Genomic DNA, 9,280 nt, shown 5'->3' with positions numbered 1-9,280 from the left:
TTTAAATTCCAGCTGTTTTATTATTAGTAATACAGTTTCCTTAGTCTACGTTGCACACTTTTGGGACACTGAGTTTGGCCCCTTCGGCTCAGCACTGAAGTCAGTCATCAATGAAACTACCTGAACATTTCAGCCGGTGCCCACATCAGTCTGTTCTTACTGTAGAATCTTTGTGTTCACTTTGTGTGAGTCCAAGTCCTGTACAGAACCTGGTTCTAGTGGGATATGAGAACTCTCTGCAAACCGTTTTGAGTAAAATGCTGCTGCGTCAAGTATGTGATTCTGATCGAGGAAAAGCCCTCATCGCCAGCCTCAATGCAACACCAGAGAACTCACAGGGAGTGTATAGAGCTTGCAGTGTGATTGCTGTTCTGGTGGCCTGGATCATTTCCAGACAGCAGAGTGAGTGTTACTCAACTTGAAGTCCAGTGATATGAAGGATGCATATATTTTACTTGGCTTGTAGGCCTCCAGTGAAGACTGAAGAAATGAGGTGAGAAGCGCTGCAATCATAAACCCAGCAGGTGGCCTGGGAGAAGCGGCTGTAGTCCAGTTTCGCTCCCTGACCTCCGTAAGAGATGGTGTTGAAACTGAGCAGTTACATATGATGTGTTTGATTGCAACAGGAAATGATCATGTCAGATGGATTTTGACCTCCATACTTAACACTCATAAGTCATGAGTACACCAGCTGTCAGTACTGTCTTAGATATGATTTCCAGATATAGCTCTTTCTCCACTTAAACTTCCTCGGTTCTTATGTATCACTGGCCCCCAAATGATGACTCTTATGTGTATCACTGGGGAAGTGCTCATCATCGGATTATAATTCAAGTTTCAGATTGACTGTGAATTTTATTAACACGAAGTATCAACGGGTTTAAACCAGAAGAACGAGTCCACATCTCTGTACAAACTGTAGCTGTGTTATTCCTGTGGTTTCAAAGTCTAACTTTGAGCTTTAGTTTTGATGAGTCAGGTTTTGTTATTTTGTAAGCTTTGAGGAAGAACTTGTTGGTATTGAAAGCGACTGAAGATAGCATGTGAGTGTGCGGCATCATAAATCCTACATCATTTCTGTGATTAATATCAACAGTTTCCTTGTTGTTAGCTTGTGTTCTTGGGTGCATTTGATCCTGTATTCTTTGCCACATATGTTTAATAAATACATTTTTGCATACATCTTGAATATTTTATACAATTATTACTTATCTTATGATTGCACTCAAACAAACACTTGGCCAGTGCAATGTTATTAATTTACAGCAGTATATTTAACTTCCATCATATCAGATCTGCAGGTCATGTATTATTGCCAGCATCACTGGCAGCTTTCACACCCATCTGTTTTTCTGTTCCATATGGAGACAATAAACCAGCACCTTTGAGCTTTTGAGTCTATTTTATTTCCTCTGCTGTTTTTGTCTTTTTGGCCACTAGATGGCGTCATATAATCACAAATAGATGCCAGAACCGGTCATTTCGGTTCCATTTTTAGAAGCAGACACATCGACAGTTTGTAGAAGAATCAGCAGTAGAGTCGACTGACATACATTTACATTTTAAATAGATGTGTGTGATGGTTGCAGCCACTGTGTTCATACACAAGATATGAAAAAAAAATTGTGTAGACTGTGGATGACAGCAGTGCAACAAAGCAGACGTGAGAAAAACAGGGGACAGGAGGACATGCGGGTGTGCAGCTGGTTCACATCTTTTCTCCTCTTCCACTGACTGAGTGCTAAGTAGGCCAAAACACACACATACGACACACACACACAGAGACACACACACACCACAGGGTCAACTCCGTGCTGTGCAGCCTCATTTACTCAGATTCCTGACCTTTGGACGGTAACCGTGTTTATTATCTCTGATGTCTGTCCTGATGAATTGCTAACTGAAGTGGCCCCCATTTTTCTCTGTATGTTGTGTCTCTCTCATCTTATGTGGTCATTTTGGTTTATGACCTTTTGAGTGCCTGTCAATCATAAGATGGATCTGATATTTGGGTCTTGTGTAGGTTTTACAAACTGTAATACATTTAGCCGTACTCTGCATCTTCTCATCTCATAAAGAAGGTTTCTCTGTCCTTCGATGACAATATGTGGATGTATAGCTGCAACGACTGCAGCAGGTGTCAGATCCCCACCTACGTCATGTATGTGAGAAACAGACTATCACATCATATCACACAGCAGGTTTTCAGTAAGATCTTTGATCGGTTCACGTCTCTGAACCAGTGGCAGGGCATGTGAATGTGAGACAATGCAGCAGGGGAGCCTGAGGTTCGGTCCAAGAGTTTGTGTTGCATGTTTGCTTTTGATGGTATTTTCATGTGCACGAGCTCTTCTGTGTGTTACACTGCGAGGCACCAGACCTGAGACCACCCCATGCAGATCCACCAAGAGCTTCCTTGAACAACCGAGGGAAAGCAAAGCTGAGACAACATCTTTATTATGTTTTCGCAGAACCGAAGCTCAAAGCAACATCTTGACCTGCAGGGTGGAGAAAGAGGCCTGCAGAGATTCAGTGTTGTGGCCCACAGAAGAAGAAGATAGGAACATATCTAGATTTATGTATGCTTTTTCTTTTCTTAAATCTGACTTTCCCTGTTTCTATCAGCAAGTGGTTTATGAGAATGTTTTACAATTTCTGGTGGAAATTGTAAAACATCCAGTCTGCTTTTAGGTGTAATGTCAGTCAATTTTCAAGTACAGCAAGAAAAGAAAAAAGTCAAAGTCAATGCAGCAATCTTCTTCCCTGTCAAAAATAATTGCCTACATTGCTCATAAAGCAGCTTGATGACTGAGAGACACTGAGACATCTCGGTGTGTTGAGATGAACTACAGAAACCAAGAGAAATCAACAGAAGTTCCCATTTTTTTCTAAATCTTACTTTCTAACTTCATTTTTGTGTTAAAACTTGAAGTCTTCAGGTCTTCAACATCAACTGATGCTGACTCAGGTGACATCATTTGAGTCACTTTATCAGATTTCACACAGCTCCCTCTGGAGCTTCAAAAGGCTTCATACAATGTTTTTTTTAATATATACAGCAGTAACACCCAAGACCTCTAAACAGATTTGATATGTAAAATCATTTAAAACCTACATGATCAGAGACATTATATCAAAACGCCTATACAGCTAAGGAGAAGGTGAACATTTTAAATGAATATTTCTTTTTGATTACAAAGAAATGTGTGTTTTTTAGGGGTTTAGGTAAAATGATGATAACAAACACCACCAGAACAATATGTGCAATGGAGCAAATCCTTCATGTGGTGGAGTTCCCTCGCCAGAGCGATGATCCTGGACTCTCACAGTCATTCTCATAGGACACACAGACCTTGTGTCAGGCTGCTGGGCAGCAGCATGCGGGCAATGATGCAAACCCTGTTTTCTGCCTGCGAGAGGCATCAAGCTGAGACAGCAGCCGGACTGATGAAAACAGGGCGAAGGCCGAACCTGAACCAAGCTGGGTCAGCACAGTCCAAGACCTCATCAAGGAGAGAAACAGATAGTCAGTCAGATATCAGGCTTCTGTCACCCACAGCTATAAGAAGGATGTTAGTCTTTCACCAGATGTTCATGTCTGGGTTCCTTCTGGCCTAAAAATAATCTTTGATGGTCTTCTAAGCTTTCAGTTTGGGTTATTTTCTCTTTCTCATTGACCAGACCTGACCTCAAAATTACAGTACATCACTCATGACCCAGTATTTCATGTAATTAATAAATACACGTGTTTATCGTGCAGAGTGTTCCCACATGAGATTAGGTTGCAAAATGAAATAGACAGGAAAGCCAGCAGGAATGAACATTGCACTGCCTCCTTCCACATTTGTAACCCAGTCTCTCTGCAGGCAGGCCAGACGCTGGCATCTTCTGGAGCGGCTGAAATCAAATAGTTGTGAAATGTCTTCTTTCTCCTGGCTTTGGACATCACATGAGAATTGAGAAAGTCCAGTCTGACCAGACTGGTGCTGATTTCTGTAAGAAAGCCTCCATGACTGAACACTCGCATGACCGGCTGCCTGCAATGGACAGAACATAGGACTCATTCAGGCTTCTGGTCCGTTGCATTCCTCTCATGACATGGAGATAAATCCACCAACACATGTGCAAAAATGCTTACGTAATGTACAAGCGTGAACCTGCGGTGGATAAATTGGAGAAAAGTGAGCAGCCAGAGCTTCTAGACTGTATTTGTGTCTGTTATGTATGTGGCTCTGTATGACCTGACTTACCGAGGACGTGCAGCAGCAGATGTATTGCCTACAACCCATAAGTGTGTGAGCGTGTGTGTGTGCAATGTGTGTATGGGACATGCACACACATGCATACACACTGTAGGAGTATGTATATCCCTTATCTAACTGACAGACATGAATTTCCTAATGCTGTGTAATGTTGCAGTCTGTAAGGTTTGGATCTTTACATGGACTTTGGTTTCACATCTATTTAAATATATTTTTATATACTGTATATCAAACGTTTTTTTTCTGACTGATCTCACGAGGTCATCCTACATCCAGCTGTCAGCTAATGTTGGCAGAGTCAGACCCACTACAGTCTCCTCACTTTACTGGGTTTTGACAGAGGAAAAAATTGTCTGCCAAAAGAAAAACTAAAAGGTTATATTTGTCACTAGGCATCATCTTAGTTGATTTTCTTAAAGGAGTATGCCACTAAATTTGCTTTATTCCGTGCATGCTTCTTCCTTGTCAAAACCCATGTGCCTTATCTAGCGTGCAGACAAAAATGTCCTCATTCTTTATAATCTTGGGGTTCGGCATCTCTACATGCTCTCAGGTTTCATATATATATACATATACATATATACATACATAAGAGAATGTGATCATCTTCTCTGCAAAAGACAGACGGCTCACAGCGAGACCACAGACTTTATCTGCTGTTTTTCCAATGAATGCAATCACACATGTTGCATACACCAGATAAACACACAATCTCCTAAGTCCCACATTTCGGCACAACTTTTCCTAGGAAGAATATTGTTTATTCTGTGAGGGCTGAGGAGTTCATTAAAGGGGCGCACACAGTTTACAATGAAAAGTGGCTACAAACAAGAAACACACACACACACTCACATACAGCTCATGGCTGAGTTTAGTTCCTCGTTAAACTGCCGGCACGAGTGCATAACACAACCTCTTCATGTCACCCTTGAATATAAGAATAAAATACTGCCTTCCTCACACACACACACACACACACACACACACACACACGTCTCTGTCTCGAGTCTTTCTGTGGCTCTTTTATGACCTTACTGTGTCTTTAGTAAGAGACTCATAAAAGGCCGAATTCCCACTGGGGAGCTTTTCTTTCTCTCTCTCTCTGTCCTGCTCAGTAATTCTTTTTCCTCGTCCAATGGATTTCTGAATGGGCCATTAAAACAAACATTCACTCTGGTCTTTGCTAATTAGAGCTTTCTCTTTAACTTTCATACCACTACGAGAAATGTGGCATGAAACCTTGAAACCGTGAAACTGTGATTTTTTATTATTATTATTTTATTATTATTTTTTTTTGTTCTTTGACTTTATTTATTCTCCAGCTTGCTTCAAGGTGTCTGCAGAAATTCCTGAAGGTCTTGTGATGTGTCTGGGCAGTGATGGCAATGAGAGAGAGTGGAAACATTCTGATAAAAGAGAACACAATGTGATGAGAATCGATCAAGTCGTGGAAAACAATAAGGTGATGGCCTTGCATGGGCAGCAATGTGCAAGGATATACCAGGAACCGTACTGGATCAAAATCAAACCATGTTAGCAGAAATCAGCATCTAAATCTCCTGCCTGCTGGCCGCAGTCGAAACACCCTCTTTGGTATGGAAGCCGCATACTGTACACACATGATGAAACTGCACATTTGCTTGGCAAGAAAATTTATGCGGCCTCGTCCCGTGAAACCCAATCTCTGTTTTCCTTTTTTCCTAGAATCAGCCTGCACTGAGTCATCAGAATGAACGTTTATGTTGAGGATTTCACCACGTGTGTTTGCTGCACGCGTTGATGGAGTTTATGTCTCACTTTCAGGGACTTTGTGTGAGCACCACTGACTGTATGTTGTTATTATTTGGGATTTCAGTTGCACCCACGCATACTACACCCGTAAACACATGCAAATACTGGATTCTAGAGAGGAGGAAGAGAAACATCTAGGGCAACAGATGTAGTGTATTTATGACTACTTCAAATATTTGTCAGTGGATACATGAAGTCGCCTGAGTGGGTCAAAGCTGCTCTGCACTTTTGCAAGCAACACATGACCTGATCTCCTCTCATTAGAGCGAGCAGAAGCTGAATGTGAAACAAATGTGTAGCCTTTTAGGTTTACGGGAGAGAACGAGGCAACAGGAAAGTGAACGAACTCCTCCTCGCCAGGAAATCTCCGTTTTCTCTGCAGTGATCTTTTAATTTCCTCAGCAAGGTCACAGGATCAGAGCCAAAGTAAGTGGAGATCAAATGGACTGAATGAGATAAACACGGGACATATCACATGTGTATACAGGCTAAAACACCTCAAGCAGTCCTTCTCCCCTTTTTTGCTGATAAATACACCAGGTATAACCTTCTCACAGACTGCTTTTCTATGTAGCTAAACATGATTTTGATGAGTCTGCCAGGGCGTGTCTCATACAGGATATGACATTTCTGCCCTGGTGTTTATCACTGTAAGTCTCTCTGGGTCAAGTACAGTAACAGCAGTGAATGTAGAGATCAAGACTGAGATCACAGGCTCAGGGATAGGCGTTGCTCTTCTCTCTAATCACTGGGTTGGGACTGTTGGTCTGACCATAAGCATCGCCATCCCAACAATCACTGGCTCACACATACACAGAGACACACTGAAACATACACCACCATATACTTGAGCATTTAAGATAAAAGAAACAGTAAGCTATATTTAGAGAAGGCAAATGAGGAGCAACAGTACAGAGGACGGTCCAGTCAGGATCTTTAATAATGGAGGGTGAAACAGTTTTTCCCAATTTTGTTTTGTGTTTAACTAAACTAAATGTTTTGCTTGAGGTCCTGGAGATTCTCAACATTATTTAACAGCCCAAAAACATATGTAACATTGTTGTTGAGATTTCATGACTTTTTCTCTGATTTTATGAGAGTTGCTTATAAACGTGATCTTTTCAGAATAACTCACATCACTTGGTTAAAAACAATGGTTTTGATTATGCAGTATTATCCCTCCCAAATCCTAAATAAGTCTCAGTAATAAGTTTATGGCGGCTATCAAACAGGTAGTTAGTCCTGTCTGGGGTCCAACTCACCAGCATCACTACACAGGATACACACTGTGCTATCACACTTTTAGCACACCTTTTTTTTTTGTCTCAGACAGACTTTTTGGCAAACAAGATAAATGCATATTTTCATATGTATATCTTAATAACATAAATTGAAATAAGGTGTTATTTTGTGGTGTAATAACGCTGCTTCATGTCTCCTTCATTTAATTAAGAGGCTCGATTTGTGGCAAAATATTTCGATCATTTGCTCCACATTAGGTTTTCAGGGTGTCAGAAGAAAGAGAATTTGGTTGCTTTTTTTTTTCTGTGGGACCCCAAACAAAGAGGAAGTGAAGTGAACAGAAAACAAGGTTTGGATTCCTTGCATTTCTTCTTCTGCACAGTTGAAGCTGTACCAGCTGTGGTTAAATCTTTCCCGGAAAACAAGAAATTAACCTCAGTTTCTCTGTCACTTCTTTTTGTTTTTCAAGGCAACACAGAAAACAAGGCCTTCCACCGTAGTCACGGTCCACATGTGACATTTAATCCAAATCTCTTCTAGTTTGCTTTCTCTACAAGCTTTAGAAGTTCAGAATATTTCTGTAGTGTGGGGGGGGGCATCTGATTCTCTGAAAGACGACTGCATTATTGCTTTTCAAAACATGGAAACTTCATCCTTTAATATCAAACATTTGTTTTAGAGTTTACATTAGAGAACATACTGTACAAAGATATCATGTTGGAAAAATATCTAGGCTATAAGTCAGCCTCTTTTTATTGCCCTCAGTTTGGAGAGATAACAGAGGTGTAAAATTCTCTCATGCAGGTGTTTTGGCATCGAACTCATCATAAAACTCAGACACATTTTTCTCATGCCTGTTCTCTTCCTACATGTGGCTTTGATTTCTGTGTTTTTTGAGCTTCTTCTGTGCCGCCACATGCTTCAGACGGGCTTGAACTGCCACATTAAAGTATACAGCGAATGTCTTAAGTCATCCTGCTTTCATTTTACATGACATGAGATGGGATGCTTTTTTAGACTTCTTTTATTTTAATCTTTTGGGGCTTCTTTTTTTTTACATGCAATCAGAGGGCATGTGGCCAGACAGCTCTGCTTTGTCATATTTTTTTGCTTTGGTGAGAGCGCGCGAGCTTCACACTCAGCAGTTGTCCACCAATGCAAGAGGGAACTTTTTAACACACCCACACTGAAGGAGATCTGTCTAAAATGATCACATGTGACTTGGCCGCAAAAAGCATCAGTGAGCTTTGACAAGAACTTTCATGGCCACACGCATTAATAAAATGGACTTATTTATCACAAGATTTTAATCCGACTGTAGTGTTGTTACTGTGTTTAAATTGTTTTGCTGTTTGTGTTTTATTATTTTTACCCAAGGCCCTCCAGAGAACTGAGTGAATTATCCTGGTGAAACAAAGTATGTTTAGACTGAGCTGCAAGTAAAAGATCAATAAATCCACTGGATTCAAAATGATACGCTATCAGAGGAAGAATGTAACTGAGAAGTTAGAAATAGCTGCTTTACTTAAGTATTACTCTGAAGTATGCAGACTTTACTTGACTATTCCCATTCAGTACCACTTTACACTACTGTTCACAATTCACATGAAGATATTTGACTTGTTGTCGCATTTTTTCAACAAAAAATCTAAATTTCTAATATGTCTCTAACACAACAGTACATACTAATGATTTGACATGTAACTGATCACTAACGGGACCATTTTTCTGCATTGTGTAGTCTTAATATTTTTTATATTTTATGCACATTTTGCTGATAATACTTTTACTCCATTCGTATTTTTAATGCAAGAATTTTACTTGTGCGATTAAACAGATTAATCACATTTTCATGACTTTACTCAAGTCATAAGATTTGGTAGACAGCTCTCTTGTCATTTTAAATCTAACAGCCTGAGTCATCGTTGATAAACGACAGCTTGTTCTGAGAATAAATTTCTGAATGATCTTCCCTCAGTGAATCA

This window comes from Scatophagus argus, chromosome 6 (assembly GCF_020382885.2).
Source record: "Scatophagus argus isolate fScaArg1 chromosome 6, fScaArg1.pri, whole genome shotgun sequence".
Classification (NCBI taxonomy): Eukaryota; Metazoa; Chordata; class Actinopteri; family Scatophagidae; genus Scatophagus; species Scatophagus argus.
The sequence above is the reverse complement of the archived record's forward strand: the minus strand, read 5'-3'. Positions refer to the sequence as shown.